Genomic DNA, 23,827 nt, shown 5'->3' with positions numbered 1-23,827 from the left:
TGGTCACAGAACCTTAGCTTGGCTCCTTGCACTTCTAAACAAGCTCTTGCAGTTTGTGAGTTTTACCCAGGATTCAGCTTAGGGTATGTAACCTGAAGCGTATGTAACCTGAGGTACCACTGTATATGGTGAGGGAAGGTAGAGGTGGTGTCTTGCCAAGGGAGTGCGAATGTGATTGCACATAGATGAGAATGAGAAAGGGGCATTGAGAGCTGGTTGGAATTCACACTCCACAAATTTTACTCAATATATTGCCATGCATGTATCATTTGAAATAACAGTGATTAAATACAAGGTAGACTGATAGATAGTAGAGAATATAACCTGATGTCAATAAAACAACACTACATTGCCAAACATGTTTCAACCATATGGCCTTCAGTGGCAAATGTTAAGAGGGAGATCAGCTGCTTCAGAGTGGCTCCACACTATTTCATATGCTTGCATTTATATGTGCACTGCAAATGTGAGGCATCCAACCTCCAGGCAAAGTTTAAGGGACTCTGGGGAAAGGAGCTGAACCCTCCAGGATGTCAGCACTAGGAAATCTCACCAAAAACAAAAATTAACTTGGCATCCCCAAAAGGCAAAAATGGGGCTGGGGTTTACCAAGAAAGTGGATTTACGAAGAATGGAAAATAAGGGTCATTCCTGGTAAACACGGACACTTAGAGTATATTGAGCAACCATACATGACTGGCAGGGGCCAGTATTTAACTTGTGTTTTATCTATGCAAAGCTCTCCACTGTGAGTTAATAATAATAATAAAAAATTTTATTTATACCCCGCCCTCCCCAGCCAAGACCGGGCTCAGGGCGGCTAACAACCAATAATAAAAACAAGATGATTAAAATACAACTTAAAAAACAGGATTAAAAGACAACATTAAAACATTAAGATGCAGCCTCTTCACAGGATTAGAAAGGAAAAAAAGAAAGAGGGGGAGGGAATCAAATTGATTCTAAGCCAAAGGCCAGGCGGAACAACTCTGTCTTACAGGTCCTGCAGAAAGAAATCAGATCCTGCAGGGCCCTGGTCTCATGAGACAGAGCGTTCCACCAGGCCAGAGCCAGTGTTGAAAAGGCCCTGGCTCTGGTTGAGGCTAATCTAACTTCCTTAGGGCCTGGGACCTCTAGGGTGTTGCTATTTATGGACCTTGAGGTCCTCCATGGAGCATACCAGGAAAGGTGGTCCCGTAGGTATGAGGGTCCTAGGCCATGAAGGGCTTTAAAGGTCAAAACCAGCACCTTAAATCTGACCCTGTACTCCACCAGGAGCCAGTGCAGCTGGAAAAGCCCTGGGTGAATATGCTCCCATGGCAGAGACCCCGTGAGGAGCCTCGCTGCAGCATTCTGCACCCACTGGAGTTTCTGGGACAGCTTCAAGGGCAGCCCTGCGTAGAGTGAATTACAGTAGTCAAGCCTGGAGGTGACTGTCGCATGGATCACTGTGGCCAGGTCGGGGCAGGAAAGGTAAGGGACCAACTGCTTGATACGGCGAAGGTGGAAAAATGTCGCCTTGGCTGTTGCTGTAAGCTGCGCCTCCATGGAAAGGGAGGCGTCAAGGATTACACCCAAACTCTTAATGGAAGGCAGTGGCACTAACTGGGCCCCCACAAGAGAAGGGAGTTGGTCCCTCATCCCCATACCATCCCGACCCAGCCAGAGGACCTCTGTCTTTGAAGGATTTAGTTTCAATCAGCTCCCACGAAACCATCCAGCCACAGCTTCCAAACATCTGGTCAGTGTGTCCAGGGTCAAGTCGGTATGGCCATAGATCAACAGATAGAGTTGAGTGTCACCAGCATATTGGTGACAACCCAGCCCAAAGCTCCAGACAATCTGGGCAAGGGGGCGCATAATGTTAAAAAGCATCAGGGAGAGGATTGCGCCCTGTGGCACTCCACACACCAAGGAGTGGCACGACAACATCTCCCTCCCTAGCACCACCCTCTGTCCCCAACCAGAGATAAAAGAGCACAGCCATTTATGGGCTATGCCCTGTATCCCCACATTGGCGAGGCAGTGGTCCAGAAGATCGTGATCTACCATATCAAAGGCTGCTGACAAATCTAAGAGAATCAGCAGTCCCGACCCGCCTCGATCCAGTTGTCTACGCAGATCATCTGTTAGGGCAACCAGAGCCGTCTCGGTCCCAAAACCAGGACGGAATCCGGACTGAAATGGATCTAAAGCCGATGTTTCCTTCAGAAACCTACCAAGCTGTTCAGCAACCACTCTCTCAATTACCTTACCCAGATATGGAAGATTTGAAACTGGGCGGTAATTGGATAGATCTAAAGGATCTAGTGAAGTTTTCTTTAAGAACGGACACACCACTGCTTCCTTCAGCTCCCCTGGGAATGTCCCCGTGCCAAGGGACAAATTGATAATTTCAACCAGGGGGGTCCGCGCGACAACTGGGCATGCCCTAATCAGCCAAGACGGGCACAGATCGAGGAGGCAGGTGGTGGGCCTACCAGCTTGGAGGAGTCTATCCACATCATCCGATTGAAATGGTCCGACACTGGACCCGAAGACAGTCGAGGGGCCTCCAGTTCTGTCACTGTATCTAAATTGGCAGGGAGGTCACGGCGGAGCAACAGGAATTTCTCAGCAAAAAAGCTCACGAATGCCTCACAGCTGTGGGTTGAATTTGTGCTTAAATTTGGCTGTCCTCCTAAGGACGTTATCGACCTAATTATTCTATAAGTTGTGCCGGGCAAGAGCTAGCGGATGCAGTGGAAGCTGTGAAGTAAGATTTCTTAGCAGCTTTCATAGCCATCTCATAGGCTTTCATAAGCATCCTATAAGATGTTCTTGAAGCTCCGTCACGAGTCCCTCGCCATACTCGCTCTAGTCGTCCGAGATCCCACTTCATTTTCCAGAGCTCCTGGTTTCGACGGGGGTCGCAGAGGGCGCTTAGGCACGATCTCATCAATGGCTGCCAAGAGCTGGTTATTCCAGTCCTCGACAAGGTCATCTAATGAGTCGCCAGGAGGAGCAGGGTCCCACAAGGCCTGACGGAATCTATCAGGATCCATCAGCCTTTGTGGGTGAGCCCAAAAAGGCTTGCGCCACCCGAGCAGGAGAGGAGCAGGATGAGGTCAATCTTGGCTTTCAGAGTGTAGTGATTGTGATTCAGACCATGGCACTTCCACGGGGGGAGCATGATCACATCTATGCCAGCACCAAAGATCAAATCCAGCATGTGGCCTGCTTGATGAGTAGGGCCCAAAACAAACTGGGAGAGCCCTAGTGTTCGTTTTCAAGAAAAGAGAGATAACTTCTAAAATGGCATTTATTGCAAAAAAAATCTCAGATAGGGAAAAATATGGACTGTTTCTAGTACAGAAGCTTCACAGACTTAATATAGATATGCATATGCTATCAATGAATGAAAATGTTTGCTGATTAACTATTCAGTCCTATGAACACCCTAGTAGAAGCCAAAGCCATTGGATTCAGTGGGGCCTACATCAAGGAAAGTGTGAATAATGAAAGAGTTTAAGCATGGAATCATGCGTCCTCCACTTCCCTTCTCCAAACAGTTTCTCCTTGATTCGTTTTTCCTTTGTCAAGCCCAAGTCTGGGCAGGAATTACCTTAAGGCAAACCTACAGTAATACTCGTATTCCCAGAAAATCTATTTACTGACATCAATATTTAGATTCTACTTCCTGGAACGAATAGAGGTTATGTCTGAGTAGGCATATATGGGATTTTTTTAACCTTTTACCTGTTCTAAGAGATTTCTAAATATCCCACCTGGGGCCCTTTATTTTTGGGGTAAGCTAGAGCGAGCAGTATACCCAGGAAAAACTGGAGGGAAGCCCCAATGCAAGTTCTCTTGTCAGCTTCACAAATGTCCAGGGGCCTTCCTTGCTTACAGTTTTTATTGACATTAAAAGGGAGGCCTACTCTTATAAATTCCTCATTCACTAGTGGAAAATCTGATCCTTGCATGAGTGGAAATTGCTAGTGTAATGTTTGCCTTTCTAAATATACTCTCACTCTTGGGAACGGAGTTGCCATTTGCCTATTTAAATAAATTAAGTCAGAAAAACTTGGATTGTTGAATCACAGATTGTTGAATCACAGATCCTGAAGGCAGAGCTTCTGAGTGAAACTCAGAAATGGGGAGAGCTCAGGAGGCCAAAGACAGTATCATCTGGGACAGATCCATTAGGTCCTCCACTCCCTCAACTCATTATTAGTTTCTAGAAGATTAATATTTTATAAATGTTCCATTTATTTGTTTCTAAGTTCTGCTTATGGCTTCTTCAAGGAAGGCCAGGGAGTGCAGCAATGGGGCTTAGGTACAGTGGTATCTCAGGTTACATACGCTTCAGGTTACATACGCTTCAGGTTACAGACTCCGCTAACCCAGAAATAGTACCTCGGGTTACGAACTTTGCTTCAGGATGACAACAGAAATCGTGCTCCGGTGGCGCAGCAGCAGCGGGAGGCCCCATTAGCTAAAGTGGTGCTTCAGGTTAAGAACAGTTTCAGGTTAAGAACAGACCTCTGGAATGAATTAAGTTCTTAACCCGAGGTACCACTGTATATTTATGGAGATATTCTATAAATGAATCAAAATTGTACCTGTAATTCAGAGGGGGGGAATGTTGCTAGACTGCAGCTCCCACCTTCCCTGGTTGTTGGGGCTGATGGAAGTTTGGGGCTGATTGGGGCACACCCGGAGGTTCCCCTCCACTGGTGTAAACCAAAAGCTGTGCTTAATGACAGTTTTTTTTAACAATGTGGGCCATTAATTTCAGCCAACATAAACTGATGTTTTAGTGTGCAATACTGATTGACTGGCTGACTGACCGAACCCAAAGGGTGCTCATCCATGGTTCCTCTTCATCCTGGAGAAGAGTGACTAGTGGGGTGCCACAGGGTTCTGTCTTGGGCCCGGTCTTATTCAACATCTTTATCAACGACTTGGATGATGGACTCAAGGGCATCCTGATCAAATTTGCAGATGACACCAAACTGGGAGGGGTGGCTAACACCCCAGAGGACAGGATCACACTTCAAAACGACCTTGACAGATTAGAGAACTGGGCAAAAACAAACAAGATGAATTTTAACAGGGAGAAATGTAAAGTATTGCACTTGGGCAAAAAAAAATGAGAGGCACAAATACAAGATGGGTGACACCTGGCTTGAGAGCAGTAGATGTAAAAAGGATCTAGGAGTCTTGGTTGACCACAAACTTGACATGAGCCAACAGTGTGACGCGGCAGCTAAAAAAGCCAATGCAATTCTGGGCTGCATCAATAGGAGTATAGCATCTAGATCAAGGGAAGTAATAGTGCCACTGTATTCTGCTCTGGTCAGACCTCACCTGGAGTACTGTGTCCAGTTCTGGGCACCACAGTTCAAGAAGGACACTGACAAACTGGAACGTGTCCAGAGGAGGGCAACCAAAATGGTCAAAGGCCTGGAAACGATGCCTTATGAGGAACGGCTAAGGGAGCTGGGCATGTTTAGCCTGGAGAAGAGGAGGTTAAGGGGTGATATGATAGCCATGTTCAAATATATAAAAGGATGTCATATAGAGGAGGGAGAAAGGTTGTTTTCTGCTGCTCCAGAGAAGCGGACACGGAGCAATGGATCCAAACTACAAGAAAGAAGATTCCACCTAAACATTAGGAAGAACTTCCTGACAGTCAGAGCTGTTCGACAGTGGAATTTGCTGCCAAGGAGTGTGGTGGAGTCTCCTCCTTTGGAGGTCTTTAAGCAGAGGCTTGACAACCATATGTCAGGAGTGCTCTGATGGTGTTTCCTGCTTGGCAGGGGGTTGGACTCGATGGCCCTTGTGGTCTCTTCCAACTCTATGATTCTATGATTCTATTCTATGATTCTATGTAGGCAGAGATTATCCATATTAAATCTTGCAAAAGTGATTATCACTATGGTCCTGTTGAATTATAAGAATGTCCTGGAATTCACAAATCTGTTGGTTTCATGCCAAGGAGCCCAGATGGAAAAGGAGGGCAGGGCACCTACACATCGAATCGCTGTATAGGAGAAGAAATTTCAGCAGATGACAACAGTTAAAGAGGCCGAAGCCCTGCCCTACTATTCTCCTGGCCACCCTATTTCTTCCTGAGACCACAAGTTGGAGAAGCACAACAACTTGTTCAGAGAAGTCCAGCAAGGTATATCAGATGGTACACCCAAGCAGAAAGCGGTGCTTCAGATAGTACTCATACTAAGAGTGTTACATGAAGGAGTTTATCTGGGAGTTGGTTCACTCACAATATGTGTGTATGTCAGGGGTGTGCGGTCATTGGACTAAGGGGACTAGGCTAGTCCCCTAAATGTTCCCCTGGTGCCTCCTTCCCAAAGCCCAGGAAGCTTCTGCCTGGCTTAGGGAGGGAGGCGCGAGGCTTAGATGGGTCCAAGATCTGTCCTGCCATCTTCACAAAGCCCATCCAGCTTTTGGAAGGAGGCAGGAGAGTTCCAGCATTCTGTCAGAGCCCTGGCACCTCCTTCACAAAGCCTGGGAAGCTTCTGCCCGGCTTAGGGAGGGAGGTGCGATGCTCACGTGCACAACGTTAAGACGTCACATGGGTTACGTCAACAATCCCCGCATGCCCCTCACGCTAACTGTTCCCCTATGAAAAAAATCACCACACACCACTGGTGTACGTGTTCATATGCCTATGCTGATATCCTCCCTATACAACAGCAGATTGTGCAAACAGAACAGACCTTGCAACTCTGCATGACCTACTTTGGGAAGAAACAGAATGATAGAATCATAGAAGTTCCAGAGGTAGAACACTTACCCTGATTGGGTTTCCTATGGAAGGAGGTTATTGGAGGCTTATGGTGTGTTGTTATATTTTAGTTTATAAATCTACAGGTTGAGCATTGATATGCCTCTGACTATCATCTAGACCTGGGGGCCTCTCTACTTGCAGCTTACCTAACAACTGACGTGTCTCCTAACTTGGCTTTCCAACCAATAAGAAATATTTGCACGCACTCCCCCCCCCCATAGCAAAGCATTCGTTTATTACAGTGATTCATTTTTTGCACCAAGGGGAAAAGACGGCAATACAATTAACACAGAATACGCTTGTGTTGCAACTTGCTGATGAGTAAAAGCCGTGTAGGTATCAAGCAATGGAGAGCCACCAGAGGGCGCCCAGTCCCCACTAGATCTACAGGGGAAAAGCAGGCTTGTCAGCATAACAAATAAACTCTCAAGCAGACCACCAAAAGGTTCTCGCGTAACAATATTTATCTGAGTTACTTAAAAAAAAAATTAACAGCTGACTGTTTCCCCTGCATTACAGTGTGAGCATAAAGTAGGAAGAAACAGCCCCAACAGAACAAGAAATCTGTTTGTCCTGCTAGATGCTTTAGAGCAGGCACGTCCAACAGGTAGATCGTGATCTACTGGTAGATTACTGGACGTCTTTGGTAGATCACTGGCTCCCCCCAAAGAAGCTCAACAACTTTGGGTTCCCCTAAAAAAGCTCAACATTCTAGCCTTGCACCCCCCAAAAAACGGTGCTTTCCTCCTCCCTAAAAAAAGCTCAACAACCACCCCTGCTCTAGAGAACAAGGATGGGGAACCTGTGGCCCCCATATATGTTATTAAACTACAACTTCCCTGAACACCTGCTATGCTGCTTGGGGCTGATGGGAGGTGGAATTCAGCAACATCTGGAGGGCCACGGGCTCCTCACCCTGCTCTAGACCTCACTGCCTCATAGACTGTTGGGGCTCATATCTTTTTTCTGCTTGGTACGGATGTATTGCCATTGTGGGAATCCCAATCCTTTCCTGGGTCTCGCCTGTTCCTGCTTTGTGTTAACTGAGCTGGTCCAGCTTATTTGAAGCAATTGCTGTGACTGTTACTATTGCTGATTGTGTGAATATGCCAACTACTGCAGGAAGCAATTTCTACAGAAACCTATAGCAGGTTTTGCCAATGTGGTGCCCTTTGTTGGACTAAAACTCCCATCAGCCCTGGCCAGCATAACAAATCCACACCACTCTCCTTCTCCTCCTCCTCTTCTTCCTCCATGGCCTGGATCTGCAGAGGGGAGGCATTTTGCCACAAGCGGTGAAACGTCCTGGGCTACAACTCCCATAAGCCACAACCAGCACAGTCAGTGGTGAGGGATGATGGGAACTGTAGTCCAGCAACATCTGGAGCTGGGTAGTCCAATGCATGGTCTGAGGGCCAGATGTAGCCCTCAAGGACCTTTTTGGTGGCTGTTGGCGCTGCCTTTCGAAGCTGGATAAGTGAGGCACTGGGCTTTGGGAGGAAGCATGAAGGCTTTGACAAAGACCTGGAGTCCTCCATCCTCCTAGTTAGCACATTCCAAGCTTTAGGGAGGTGGTGGGAGGGCTTTAGGACCCTGCCAGAGCCTTGTGCCTCATTCCCAAAGCCCAGCACCTCACTGGATTTCGGAAGGCAGTGTGAGGGCTGGTGTGTGTGAAATCCCCCCCTATGTAATAACATAGTGTTCAGCCTGCGGGTTCCATGTTGAAGGACTCTTGCAGCCCACTTGGTATGAAAAGTTGGGCTGGTCTGATCTGGAGGGTTGCAAGTTTCCAGCCCTTCCTCCAGTCAAACTGATATACTCCCATGACTGCTTCACATTTAAAACAAAAAATCAGGAGCCTGTTCAGCTTATCTCTTGTGTAACATCTAGTTTGGCCTGTGGACCTGAGGAAACCCAGGTTCAAATTCCTGCACAGCCATGAAACCCATTTGGTATGCTACTATCTCTTCATGCCACCTCTCAATCATAACCTCTTCTTTAAAAAGTCAGTAGAAAATTACACACACAGGACTATAGAACACAGGACATAGTTTGTTCCTTGGATCATGACTAAAAGTATACCTCCGTAACTTTATTTGCCCCAGGCTAAGACTCTCTTAATTGAAATGTTCACTTTAGGCTGCAATCACAAACCCATGATCCTGGAAGTAAGCTCTATTGAATACAGTGGGACTTACTTCGGAGTACGTATGCATAGGCTTTCACTGTTGAGGGAGTAATTTGAAAACCGCAAACATCTGATTTCAGGAAACCTATTTCACGTGAGACTGAAAGTGAAACGCAGGACGCTCCCACCACTTGGCCCAGCAACAAAAGTCCATTTATTGCACAGGATCAAAACATCTTCCATTCATGGCAGAATTTTTGTTCTAGGAATATCTCATTTCCCCAGCAAACAGCTATATGTTTCTGCTGAGAAAATATAATTCTTTGCTCAGCAAGCCTTTTAGAGTGCTGACTGGAATATAATTGCACAAAAGGCATGACCCCCTGATATCGCTGAAGCCACAGTACTCCCATCACCCAATGCTTGCCCTATGTTGTGACCCTAACACCAAGGCTGAGCCTGCAGAGAGGGGATCTGAATAGGGGAGATGGAACTGATTTGTATCCAGGCCAAACAGAGTAAGGAAGCAAAGGCCTTTGTTGTTTATCAACCCTATCTCCTGCCAAGCATCCAGTTTTTAGTGAAGGATGTCACTTCAAAATTGTGACATGTGATGCTGCTGGAGCAGGAACTAGTCATCATGCCCTGACTAGTAAGGGGATGGTGGGCCCATTATTATTTTTTTGAGTTTGTTGTTTGTTGTTGTTTAGTCGTGTCCGACTCTTTGTGACCCCATGGACCAGAGGACGCCAGGCACTCCTGTCTTCCACTGCCTCCCACAGTTTGGGACCTACAAATCATAAAACCACCCAAACCCAAGTCTTTAGCTGCAGAAGAGACACCAAGGTTACAGTCCTATGACTAATTATTTGGGAGTAAGCCAGTGAATACATCAGGGTTTACTTCTGAGTAAACATGATAGGATTGCTGCTAGTGCAGTCCTAGCCATGTTTACTCAGAAGTAAGTCCAGCTAGGTTCATAGAATCATAGAATCATAGAGTTGGAAGAGACCACAAGGGCCATCGAGTCCAACCCCCTGCCAAGCAGGAAACACCATCAGAGCACTCCTGACATATGGTTGTCAAGCCTCTGCTTAAAGACCTCCAAAGTAGGAGACTCCACCACACTCCTTGGCAGCAAATTCCACTGTCGAACAGCTCTGACTGTCAGGAAGTTCTTCCTAATGTTTAGGTGGAATCTTCTTTCTTGTAGTTTGGATCCACTGCTCCGTGTCCGCTTCTCTGGAGCAGCAGCAAACAACCTTTCTCCCTCCTCTATATGACATCCTTTTATATATTTGAACATGGCTATCATATCACCCCTTAACCTCCTCTTCTCCAGGCTAAACATGCCCAGCTCCCTTAGCCGTTCCTCATAAGGCATCGTTTCCAGGCCTTTGACCATTTTGGTTGCCCTCCTCTGGACACGTTCCAGTTTGTCAGTGTCCTTCTTGAATTGTGGTGCCCAGAACTGGACACAGTACTCCAGGTGAGATCTGACCAGAGCAGAATACAGTGGCACTATTACTTCCCTTGATCTAGATGCTATACTCCTATTGATGCAGCCCAGAATTGCATTGGCTTTTTTAGCTGCCGCGTCACACTGTTGGCTCATGTCAAGTTTGTGGTCAACCAAGACTCCTAGATCCTTTTCACATGTACTGCTCTCAAGCCAGGTGTCACCCATCTTGTATTTGTGCCTCTCATTTTTTTTGCCCAAGTGCAATACTTTACATTTCTCCCTGTTAAAATTCATCTTGTTTGTTTTGGCCCAGTTCTCTAATCGTTTTGAAGTGTGATCCTGTCCTCTGGGGTGTTAGCCACCCCTCCCAGTTTGGTGTCATCTGCAAATTTGATCAGGATGCCCTTGAGTCCATCATCCAAGTCGTTGATAAAGATGTTGAATAAGACCGGGCCCAAGACAGAACCCTGTGGCACCCCACTAGTCACTCTTCTCCAGGATGAAGAGGAACCATTGATGAGCACCCTTTGGGTTCGGTCAGTCAGCCAGTTACAAATCCACTGCGTGGTAGCATAGTCAAGACAGCATTTTACCAGCTTCTTTACAAGAATATCATGGGGCACCTTGTCAAATGCCTTGCTGAAATCAAGGTAGGCTACATCCACTGCGTTCCCTTCATCTACCAGGCTTGTAATTCTGTCAAAAAACGAGATCAGGTTAGTCTGACATGACTTATTTTTCAGAAATCCATGCTGACTATTGGTGATCACAGCATTCCTTTCTAGGTGCTCACAGACTGTTTGCTTAATGATCTGCTCCAGAATCTTCCCTGGTATTGATGTCAGACTGACTGGGCGGTAATTATTTGGGTCCTCTCTTTTCCCCTTTTTGAAAATAGGGGCAACATTTGCCCTCCTCCAGTCTGCCGGGACTTTGCCTGTTCTCCAGGAATTCTCAAAGATGAATGCCAGTGGTTCTGAGATCACATCTGCCAGTTCTTTTAATACTCTTGGATGCAGTTCATCTGGCCCTGGAGACTTGAATACATCTAAACTAGCCAAGTATTCTTGTACTATCTCCTTAGTTATTCTGGGCTGTGTTTCCTTTGCTGAATCATTTGCTCCAAATTCTTCAGGTCGGGCATTGTTTTCTTTATTGGAGAAGACTAAGGCAAAGAAGGCATTGAGGAGTTCAGCCCTTTCTGTGTCCCCTGTTTGCATTTCACCATCTTCTCCTCTGAGTGACCCCACTGTTTCTTTGTTCTTCCTTTTGCTACGAACATACCCATAAAAGCCTTTTTTGTTGCTTTTAACCTCTCTAGCAAGCCTGAGTTCATTCTGTGCTTTAGCTTTTCTGACTTTGTGTCTACACGTGCTGGCTATTTGTTTGAATTCCTCTTTATCATCAGGGCTTACTCCCAAGGTAGTACATGTAGAATTACAGCCTATGTGTGTGACCACACTTCTTGGTAAATTTAATAATATGTTGTTGCAAAAGAGAGAGAGAATGATTTTTAATGTTTGTTGGGCAGCTGCATTGAGGAGGCAATTATTTCTAATTGAAGAGAACAGTCAAAGCCATGTTACCTTGGTACATTGTCTGCATAGCCCACCCCAAAGGATGGTTATGATGTAATATAAATGGAATGGGGTGAACTAGTCTAGTTCAATAAAATCACAAAGGCTGTTAAGCATTTTCATTCCATCCTTATCAGAATGTCTTTCATCTCAGTTCCTATCAGGATAGAGGCACAGTGTGTGATCTGATCTCAGTGCCAAGTGACCTTGCAATTATTTTCAAAAGATCTCAGCTTTTGTAACTGAGGACTTACATTTTCAGAAGAGGTTAGAATCCCACTTTTAATCCTGCCTGCTGACTTTGAGCTCTTTGGGATGTCTGAATTATTGTGTGCCTATGAAAACATGACAAAAGCATACTGGGCTGACTTCCAGAGGTGCTGAGCCTCCAGAGCTGAAGTTGATGTAAGTTAGCCAAATCCTGCTTCAGTGGCAGATCCAGGAAAACCTGCCCTTGACTCCCGTGGAGTTACACTGCGTCATTGCTAATATAGTAGGAAAACCATGCTAGGTGTACAGCTTATTATGAGATGTAAGACTGGACTTGGTACAGCAAAGCCTGATTTAAGATAGCTTTTGAAATCTATTCTCTGGTATTGAACCTGGAGAATAGACTAAAAGGCATGTCATGTATTACCACAGCTGAAGCTAAGTGGGTCTCATGCTCACCTTGTAAGTTGCTCAGGTGGGAGAGTGTCTAGGAACAAATCGCTGCCGCCCTTAGCTTTTGAAAGGGAAAGGGGGGTTCCAAGAAAACAAACCCAGAGTCATCCCAAGAAAGATCTCATCCCTCCCTGCTGCTTACATTCTGAAGCTTTGGTGATGTCTGCACTACCTGACTGTCCCCCAAACAGTGCTTTTCTTCCCAAGAAAAGATATTGCACCTGTTTCTGCTTATAGGCCGGGGAAACTCAGCCAGATGGGTGGGGTATAAAAAACGAATTATTTATATTTATTTATTTATCTAACAAGAGGAAGAATACTTTGAGATTCAGAGCATTCAGGAAATGCTCAGGTCATATCTAATTTTGTGTGTGTCCCTGAACTTCTCTTACAGCCATAGATTTGCAGACTAAACTAATGAGGCCCTGGAAAGGTTTGCACCCATTTAGAGAAACATTGTCTGTCTCACTGAAATTGCAGCACCATGAATTTCATCACAGTGAACGTATTTTCATGACTTTTTGAATCTGATTTCAAGGCACAGCTCAGCAGTAACAAAATGGGGTTTTATGCTGCATCTCAGACACTCTGGAATACTACTTGTTGATTCAAACATGGCATAGTATGATATGTAGGTTTCTGAGAGCCTTACCTGCCTGCAGTTCTTACCTCAGTCTACTCTGATAAATATCTTGAGTCAGGGTTTATTATTATTATTTTTAAAAAGAAAACATTACAGCTGAGATATGTTGGCTTATAAAAGACCTATCAGCCAAAAAACCCCTATCATCATACTCTCTGGGCACACAGAGTGGAATTCAGTGTCACACTATGTTGCATGTTCACTGTGCACAAGCATTTTGGCTTGTCAGATGCACTGATCCTCCTCCCCTTGTTCTTTTTCTGGGAGTTTTCATGACCCCCCCCCCAAGTCATGTAGATACCCCATAAAAAGGGATTTGACACAAGCCCTCTTCAGGCAATTGCTGAGAAAAGTGAAGAGGGCAGCAAGGCAGCATGTCAGAGTTTGTTGCTCAATGACTAGGAAGGTCTGAAGACGGACTCTCACTTGTGTTTGGACAAACTTGGATTACTCTGCACAACTGCAAATCCTGAGAACACACAGTTCCTTCTCTCATCTGAGAATCCCACTTCAAGTTCCGATCTTCTTGCTTTTTGTGGAATACTCGGGTGGAGTGGGAACATAGCACACACCCTACACTTGTTACGCCAGCCCCGCTCAGATTTGTTTGAACACCCAAAGAAGGCTGAAGAATGGCAAGACGGGCTATTTGCTGGCATGGTTTTGAATCCATACTGCAAACAGAGCTTCTTGGCCTCTGAAAAGATCACCAGACATCCTAATAATGCCTACCTAGCAAAGTTATCCCACAGCAGGGCAGGGAAAAGGTAAGCTAGCTTCCCATCCCTACCTGAAGAGGAAAGCCTTTTTTTAGGTAGTTCTTGTTAAGTTGTGGGTGAACATATCAGACGACACAGCGATTCTTCAAACAGCTCTTGTTTATTCACAGGCCAGAACAGAACTGAACGGAAGGGTTCAGCCAGCCTGCTTATATAGAGCTCCACTAGAATGCAACAGCAACCACTTTCTGTAACTATCCAATCACTGAACATCACTTTCAATCCCTTATTTGCATATGTGGACCTGAGTAAAAACTATCTACAGTATCCCCCTGCTGGCCCAGGGTGAGAACTTCAGTACATAACAGTTCTCTAAATGGTTATGAGCAAAGACAATCTTTGTTATGTCTACTGAAAAGATATACAGGAAGGCTTTGTCAGTATTCCATAACAATTGTGTCCCTTTTTTATTTTTAGTCCTGATATTCTTTTAAAATAAAATAGCAAGAGGGATCATTTTGCATTATTTTAGCATGGAACCATTCTCCCACTTATCTTTCATCAACTAAGGATGGCACCAGCAGTTTATTTGAATAGGAATGAAACAGTCTCAGTCTTGTTTGTGCCCCAATGTGGCAGGCATCCAACAGCAGAAAAAGTTAAAACAATTTTTAAGAAAAGAAATCAAAAAGGGATGGACATTTTGCTCCGGGCTTTGTTATGTAGGAAACTTTTAATGATTAATGGAAAAATATAAACAATTAAGAAATGTTTACTCCGTCGTTCCCCACTCCCCTGGCAGCTCAATTAGCACAATGCATCAACATCTCGGTTTTGAAAGGCTTCCAATACGCAATACAGCTCTGAAATACAAAGCACTCGTACTACAAAGTTATAAGGCCTGTTCATATTCCAGGTGGGGAAATGGATTGTTGTCTTTCTGCAACTGTGCTTCAGGCTCACAGATCAGGCAGATCCATGCAGTAATTTAAAAGTGGAAGTCCTTGAAATCCGTCCAGTCACATTATGTCATCTTGGTCTTGGGCTGATATACAAATGTTTACTCCTGGGAAAGAGATTTGGAAAGGGATATTTCAGGGTTTATAGATTCAGCATTAGAAAAGCCCTGGAGAGAGAACCTTCCACGATGGAACAGGTACGGTAATTTGCTGGCTTACAGAATTGACCAGGGAAAGCACAGAGTCAGGATAGAAAACATAAAATGTACTGTGTGCGCCTCTGTGCAGCTTCGCACGATAGCAAAATGCAACCCACCCCCTCTTTTTAGAAAGCCTTTAATCTATTTATATTGCAGACCTGCCCAGTTCAAGAAATCGGAATCAGGGAATCTAAACCTTTAAAAAGGAGGAATATATATGGTGAAGGGCAGAGGATCAGATTTCGGCTCTTGCTATAATTAAGTTTCGTCCAGAATTAAAACAGTTTACACAGCTGGAGTTTTAACTTGGACCATTCTGTACCATGGTTACAGCCTTTACAGGGGAAGGGTGTTTTAGTACACATTTCTTCCATTTTGTTGTGTTTTGAAATGGTGACAATTGACTCCAGGTGAGCTGGGCTCAGCAGTGGTATAAACAGCCAGCTAAATTAAAACCACACTCCAATAGCCTCTACCAAAACTGGTTGGACGGTGTATTTTGGGATGGTGGACACACCCTTCCTGATGTTCCATGTCATCAGAAAGTAAAGAACTTTCCACAAAACTAATTCTATTTTTTGTAATACATACATATGTGGAAAATGTCTTGAAGTTCTTTGATCGTATTATGAGTTTGGGGGAGGTTAAGGAATTGGCCAAGCAGGTTCCTTTGTAGATGAAGACCAGATGGTCACTTTTAGTGCTCTGCTTCACTCAGAAGGGGGTAGGTTGGGTTTCAGTTTGTAGCATCTAGGTGACAAAGAAGCTACAGGTGGGGCTGGAAAGTATTGCTGTGTAAATGGAGGAGAGGAGGAGACACTGTGAAGCTGAGGATGGAGAGATATGGTTAGTTCTGTGCTGCTTTGTGCTGGAATTTGGGGGTTGCTGGCAACAGAGTGAGGAAGCAAGATCTGGTGAGGTGTTAATGCTATGAGCCCCTCCATCCTATGCACAGTTTGTTGTTGTTTAGTTGTCTTAGTCGTTTTCGACTCTCCGTGACCCCATGAACCAGAGCATGCCTTGGAAACTCTCACTTGCACAGTTTGTATATAAGTGTAAATAAAGCCATATATCCTAAGGACATCACAGTCTCCGTTGACCTCATTCCAAGGACACGGGAACCCCTGGATTCTCTCACTGCTCAGAGATAGGCAGTGGATTCCAACAATATAATAAAGACTTGCTTGTTAATATTTTACTACTTTGGGTAAGGAGCTTAAATCAGTGTTGAACCTTACAATATTGAGAATGCTTCCAGATGGGTGTTTATTCTCATGCACACAGGTCCCCCCCCCCTGCAGTGTCCGCATGATGTTATTGCAATCAAAATGCTAGCCTGACTTCTCATTTAATCCAGATTTACAGCTGGTATGTGGAAACTGGGATTGGCCACCTCAAAGTGGCTGTGGCTCAGTTCAGCTGCATTGCCAAGCCAGGCTTCAGCGCTATGGCAGCCTTCACCAACCTAGCACCTTACAGATATTTTGAACCACAACTCCCATGCTGGCTGATGGAAGTCGGAGTACAAAACATCTGGAAGGCACCTGGCAGGCAAAGGCTGTGTTATGGGAGCAAATGTTGTGATCACACATTCTCTCAGCCCCCTCCTTTGGCATACTTCTAGCTACTTCTGATTTAGTACAAAGCACAATTTTTCCATTGCCTCCATAGCAGCAACCTAGGCTTGTAATTTTCCTCCAAAGTATGATTGCAAGCCATGCAAAGCTAGTTAGCAGTCCTGGTTTGTAGGACTGGCATAGCTTCAGACATAACAGCAGCAGAGGAAGTAACAAACTGAGTATACAAGGGGAAGAAGAAGAGAAATGAGGAGCACATGAGCAGAAGGCTATTTCTCACAGCACCCAGCTATCGGCTCTGAGCTGGCCGCATGTGTTTTAATGTATGTTCCATATGAAATCCAACACTTTCCCCATCATAATATACTGATGTGAGAGATATCCACATTTTTTTGGGGGGGGGAATCACCCTCAATCTATAGTCCAACTAAGATGGCTACACAATGCTTCTGTTACAAGACTAGCCCAATATATTTGCTTTTGGTTCAAAGTATTTGTCCATTAAAGGTGGCAAGTTGCATTACTCATGAGATACACACACTGCCTTTGCAGTAGCTTTCTACTGTCCTTGATTTCCCCCTTACCCACCATGCCACCCTCTTCAAAGTTGCTTCTATGGGTTGGCTCCTCCAGAACAGTATGGGACAAGGCACAAAGGGCTGCAGTAGGCAAGGAAGTATCCCTTTTTTATGAGAATCAGTGTTTTCTGCTGCTTCAAAGCTGCCATTAGATATAATCCATTTATTTTTGAAGTACAGGAATTGCTATGATTTCAAAGTACACTCAGTTGGGAGCTGCCCAGCATGATTTTCTGATAAGCGTCACTGTTTGATGCTGTATAATGTCCCTGTTGTTTGATCACATTCACATTTTACATTTTCACCTGCACCCAAAAACCCTTAGGTGGACATCTAAACAATGTTATGTGCACAGCTGGCTCACAAGCTGTATTCACTGTCCTAAACATCCCAGCTGCAGGGCTACAAGTTTTTCTGACCTCGTGACAGGTAATTGATTCTTAAATCTATTGCAGTAACATTAAGCTACACTGATGGCTGAACTCTAAAACTACTTTCCAAGTATTAGCTAATGCAAAAATAGTGATTTATCAGTGTAAGAAAATGTTTCTTTATCACAACCAGGTTTCCCCAGGTCTCCAGCCCCGCCTTTCTAAGTAATACCCTCATTTATAATTAGGAACAACTTGGGATGGGCCTAACATTTTGCAACATTAGTGTTTCAAAACAAAATGTGCCTTTCAGTTGCCCTGATACCCTTGGAAACATTTCATTTTAATGTCTTGAAATATTGTAGTAGTCTCATAAAGACTTACTGCTGCAAATGCCTTGAGTATATAATTGGACGCAGGGGAGAGTCCTATTCTATTCACTGAAACTTTACTACGCAGCTTAATCCTATGCAGGTTTGCTTGGAAGTCCTGCTGAGCTTAGTATGGCCAAAATAAGTGCATGTAAGATTGCAGTTTTAAGATTGCATCCTGGCTGATACATTATGTGACTGGTGTGTGTCCACATTGATTAGCTCATAATGCCTCAACATCAGGACTTTGTTCAGCCAGAACTCACCCGAACTCAGTTCTGGCACCTCTCAGACAGGCGCCACTGCCATTCTTAGAAAATGAGGGAGGTCTCTATTGGTGAGTTTTAGCATCTCTTTTTCTAGAAAAATAGCACAACATATTTCTCACTGCTTGCTCAGTGGAACTGACAGCACAGATCCAACTAACCTTTGCAAAAAAATTGCAACATATATCGAGAGGAATCAAATGATGTGCTCTTCCAGTCATTCCATTTGTACAAGCATTTCAGTTTGTCCCTCCCCCCTCTCCTCTCCTTGCATGCTGTTCTGGAGGTTCTCCTGACCCCTCCCCTCCTGACCCAATTTTGGGGTGTGTTGGGAGGAGAGATGGGGGAAAGCCTTGTTGCACAAGTGGAGGTCCTTGCACAGGGCTTCCACTGTTGGGGCTGGTTAGGTGACTACAGCCCACAGGCTTGAAAAATATTTCCTGAATCCAACAGCAGATGCAGGTTTCAATTTTGCTTATTTACAGGGCCACCAGTGTCCATTGCACTTACAAGTACAAAGGGGTCAGGGCCTTGCTCTGAAAACTTTGCAAACTAAAATTTGGCGTCTGGGAAATGAGAGAGGAAGGGAGCAGGGCTGTCTTAAGCATATCCGGCACCGTGGTGCATAGCTCCCTCTGGCGTGCCCCCACCCTGTTTCCCAGAGTAATCAACCTTTTTTTAGGGAGGACGCCACTGCCGGTGGGGCTGAAGGAGGTGGGCAGTGGCTGGAGGGTGGCTCCTCCAGCAGAGAAGAGGAGGAGACTGGACGCAGTGCCTCCCGGCTCAGCTGGCCACTTCTTGCTATGGTGGCCACGGCAGACAAAGGCTCTGGGCGCGGCGCAGTGCTGCTTCAGTGCAGCGTGGTGGAGGCGAGCGAGGGCGGCGAGCTGATGCCGGGAGGTGCTGCATCCAGCCTCTGCCTCTTCCCTGGCGCCCTGGCGCCCTGCGCCACTAGCCTGTATGGGTAAGACACCCTTGGAAGTGAGGAATGGCGATAAACTAACAGGAAGGATTCGAAACCAGCGGGACCAGAAATGCACGGAAGACTGGAGTAAATTTACAGACTATTTGAAAAGTATTTGTGAAGATCAGACGACGTTTGTAGGTTTGCAAGAAGTTTTGTGAGGAGTATTATTGGAAGTATTGCAAAACTGGAGAAGGGGAAGGATGATTTGTTAAGAGATGTAAAGGCAATATAAAGTTAAGAAATGCATAAGAAGTGGTTAAAATGGTGGGTCATCAGAGGTGCTGATGGAAGTCTAAAAAGATTGTATAAGTGATAAGTTTTGTGGTACATTTTATAATTTATATGTTAAAATCAATAAAAATTAGTTTTTTAAAAAAGGAAGGGAGGAATGGCTGGCTTGGGTGGGAGGGCAGAGACTGTTGCTCTCCTGCTTCTGAACACCCTACACCACTGCTGCTTACCACAAGAGAGCAGCCAGTGTGGGTGCAGCAGCAGAGCCAATCAAATCTGACGTTCCTGCTGCCGCACCTACACTGTGATGACCTCCCTGCTGACTTCATAGTAAGAAGCAGTGAGCTGCAGTGTTCTGAAACCAGCTGAGAAATACAGCACCACCCATGCTGCTCCACAGGGAGCAATACAAAATTGTTTTAGTGTACTTGGGAAGGGCAGACAATTACCTCTGGGGATAATGGTGGCGGAGGCTACACAGCTACCAAGCCCACTGCAGATCTTCGCAGTGTCAGGTCATAAGAACATCACCTCCCCTCAAAATAAAAAGCTGGTGTTGGTCCCTGGCATTTGCCTCACCCTGCCAGATATTGACCCTGACCCTGTCAGGCTGAGTTGCATCAGGGCATGGGAACTAGGGCGTTGTGCCAAAGGTTTTACAGAAAAGGTGGGTGTTCAGAAAACATGATTGCATAACCCAGGAAACTGCACCAATAAACATTTTACTGAAAAGGGGGAGGGGTTATTGGCTTGTTGTTGCTTTCCTTTTCATTATGTATTTTGTGGGTTTAGATTTTGATTTTATTCTGTGAACTGCCCTGAGACCTGCGGGTATAGGGTGGTATATAAATTCAATAAATAAATAAATAAACAAATAAAATTAAGAAGAAAACACATTTCTCACCATTATGAATGCAAATGTCATGGTCCTAAGGACATTGCATGGATGTAAGTGTGCTGGCGGTTGTGACCTTTGCTTGCTAGCTGGTATCATTGCTAGGCGACCTTATAGAATTTCCCTTTCATATTACAGCTAACTATAAGTGAAGGAACTAATCCCAAGGAGAAGGCTTTTGCTCTTATGTCCTGCTTATGGGCTTCTTATAGGTAACTGTGAGAGCAGGATGCTGAACAAGAAGGACCTCTGGGGTGATCCAGCCGATATTCTCTAGGTATCATTCGCCTTCCTTTCCAGTTACAGAAAGGGGTAAGAAAAGGATATACCGTATACTGCATTGTCTTTGTTAAAGAGAACACGACCCTAGCTTTCTGCATAAGGGAAGCAACATTTTAAAATAATGTAAAATATTTGCAAATGATCCTTTTTAGAAAAATGACAGCCCAGGCAATAAGTGAGAATTATAAGGAGACCAGAAAATGAAACACCCTTAAGTGGTAGAGATGGGGAAGCAGACAATCAGCACACATGAATGACTTCTCTTGCTTTCTTAATTCTTTCCATCCCTTGTCAGTTTTCTTAAGGCATTGTTGGCAAAGGGAGAAACATGTCACGTGGAAGTCCACATAGCTGAAATTATTCTGAATCTGCTTGGAGCCAAGTTCATAGCATGTGGCATTACATGTGGAAAACTCTCCCTTTGGGCTAAAGGATGCCAGCTGTAATTAAGACCAATGGGTGGTGCATCTTCTGATGACTTCTACAGTAACCTACCCAGAATAATTTAGAAAATATATGCAAATAATACATAACCTCTTCAGGCACTTAGCCTGGTGATGAGATGGACTGATGGGCTAAGTGTGCGTAGGGAGGGCTGGCTCCATCTCCTCCAACAAAATTTGAGAATTTAGCACAAAGGTCTGAAGAGGGCAGTTAACCACGTTCAGCTGGTTGTGGTTAGAAGGCTCAGTTTGATCTAGAAACAGCTGAACATGTCCAGAAGCCATCTTCAGATCTTAGTGCTACACATACAAAGATTGGGGTGTGTGTGTGAGGACATGTCCAGCATGCAGAAGGCATCGAGAGCAGGGCCATCATGCTCAGAGTTGCCCCCCTGCACACCTTTATCACTCCCATGACCAGACTGAATGCCTGAATAGGGCTGTTAGAGCACCCATGTTAACTCCTGACACCTGACAGGTGCTGCAGCTGTGAGTACAAACACCCTCTCATAGTACTGGCTACGAATTGACAAATCATTAGAGGACTAGGCCAGGCACAGGAAAACTCGGCCTTCCAGATGTTTTGGGACTACAACTCCCATCATCCCTGACCACTGGTCCTGTTAGATAGGGACGGTGGGAGTTGTAGTCCCAAAACATCTGGCAGGCCGAGTTTGCCTATGCCGGGACTAGGCTGTTGATGGCTACCAGCTATGAGGGCTGCATTTTCTCTGGGAGGCAGTATGCCTCTGAAAACCAGTTGTTGGAAATTGTGACTGGGGAGAGCAGAGCACTGTGGCAGTCAGGTACATCCCATGGACACCTGGTTGACCATGTGAGAGCAGGATGCTAGACTAAGTGGGTCTGTGACCTGATACAGCAGCCAAGCTCTTTTTTGTTCTTCTGGGTGACACCCTTTGGTGGACAGAACATAATCCATAGAACATCAATAAACTTTTATATAGCTGGTCTAGCATTTCGTTGATGAGAGGGACTCTGCTGATCCTACAGCTCACTAAGTTGGAGATGGAGATCCTTGATTGCCTTTTCCAAAGCAGAAGTGTCCCCAGATGGAAATCATTACAAGCCCAAGTCCTTTATTAAAGTTGAAAGCGAAAGGGCCCTGCTCAACACAAAGCTGCTTAGTTTTCAAAAGCCCCTTTCCTCTAGTGCATCTGCCTCTGCTATCTGCTCATATTTCTTTGTACATTTTCCTCAGTGGAACCCAGATTACACAGTATGGAGACCAATAATAAAAGCTTCTCCATTTAATTCCTGAGCTTCAGGTTTAAATTTAGAGCATGTTATCATAGAAGATTGGTTTGGGATATATGATGTGCTCCAGTGACTGAACGAGGAGGGTGACTTCATGCTTTTGGAGAAAGATTTTTACAGATGTGGTCAAAGGAAAATATTCTTCAGAAAAGCCAGCAACATCTGCAGATAGCATGCTGATTATGTCACTGCTGCTGCTCTATAATCTGAGTGAGAGTCTCTGTCCTACACAAAGCAAATGCAGGAGCTGATGGGGCAGGCAAAAGAAAGTACATGCATGTTTTCACTTTCCTGGTGCTTATTTTCAACTTATTCTGTGGTGTGCATCAGAAGAACAGAAGGCTGGAGGTCTGCTATCTCTTTGGGAGGGACCCGTTTGATACAAAAGGACACATTTACAATGGATTGCTACACCTTTATTATGTATAAAGCTAAAGAAGATGCAGTGGAACTTTCCTCATGCTACAAAATTTTCTGGCTAGTGTAATTCTATAATTTGTTTATTCATTTGGATAAGTAACTGGAATTGTGTTTTTCTAATGGTTGCTGGCTTCACGGTAATCTAGTAATTTCATTTCCTGGGGAGGGCGAGGGAGGTCTAGCTTTGTTTGTTTTACTGTTCTTTGATAATTTGTAACAGAAAAGAATCGTAATTAAAAAAAACCACAAGCTGATTTTTAAAAAAACAAAACAAAAACAAAACCCCACAATTCCAAATCTCTCAAATAGTTGAGTAAACCTTAGTCTCTCTCTCTCTCTCTCTCTCTCTCTCTCTCTCTCTCTCTCTCTCTCTCTCTGTGTGTATTTTGCTGACTGCACATGAGTCCACTTGAACATTAAACCATGTATTTTACATTTCAGCCATTACTCTTTCACACTGGATGAACAGTTTTAAAAAAATCAAGGGTAGGAGGAGAATAGATGTAGTGTCCAGTAGTTGCAGTAACTGTTGTCTGTGGCATATAGATACCAGTTTATATCAAATATCAGATGGAAGACCCATATTAAGTATATATGCCGCACATGGGTGGAACTGCTATAGACACTTCAGGATTTGCATTGTCACTATTCCTTGTGTTGTTACTGCTGTTTAGATGTTTTAAACTGTGTTAACTTCTTGTACATTACCAGTAGTAAAGTATGGAAGTGAGAGCTGGACCATAAAGAAGGCTGATCGCCGAAGAATTAATGCTTTTGAATTATGGTGCTGGAGGAGACTCTTGAGAGTCCCATGGACTGCAAGAAGATCAAACCTATCCATTCTTAAGGAAATCAGCCCTGAGTGCTCACTGGAAGGACAGATCCTGAAGCTGAGACTCCAATGCTTTGGCCACCTCATGAGAAGAGAAAACTCCCTGGAAAAGACCCTGATGTTGGGAAAGATGGAGGGCACAAGGAGAAGGGGGTGACAGAGGACGAGATGG

Source organism: Podarcis bocagei (assembly GCF_964188305.1).
Source record: "Podarcis bocagei genome assembly, chromosome: 2".
In the NCBI taxonomy this organism is placed as follows: Eukaryota; Metazoa; Chordata; class Lepidosauria; order Squamata; family Lacertidae; genus Podarcis; species Podarcis bocagei.
Note: the sequence above shows the minus strand (reverse complement) of the source record.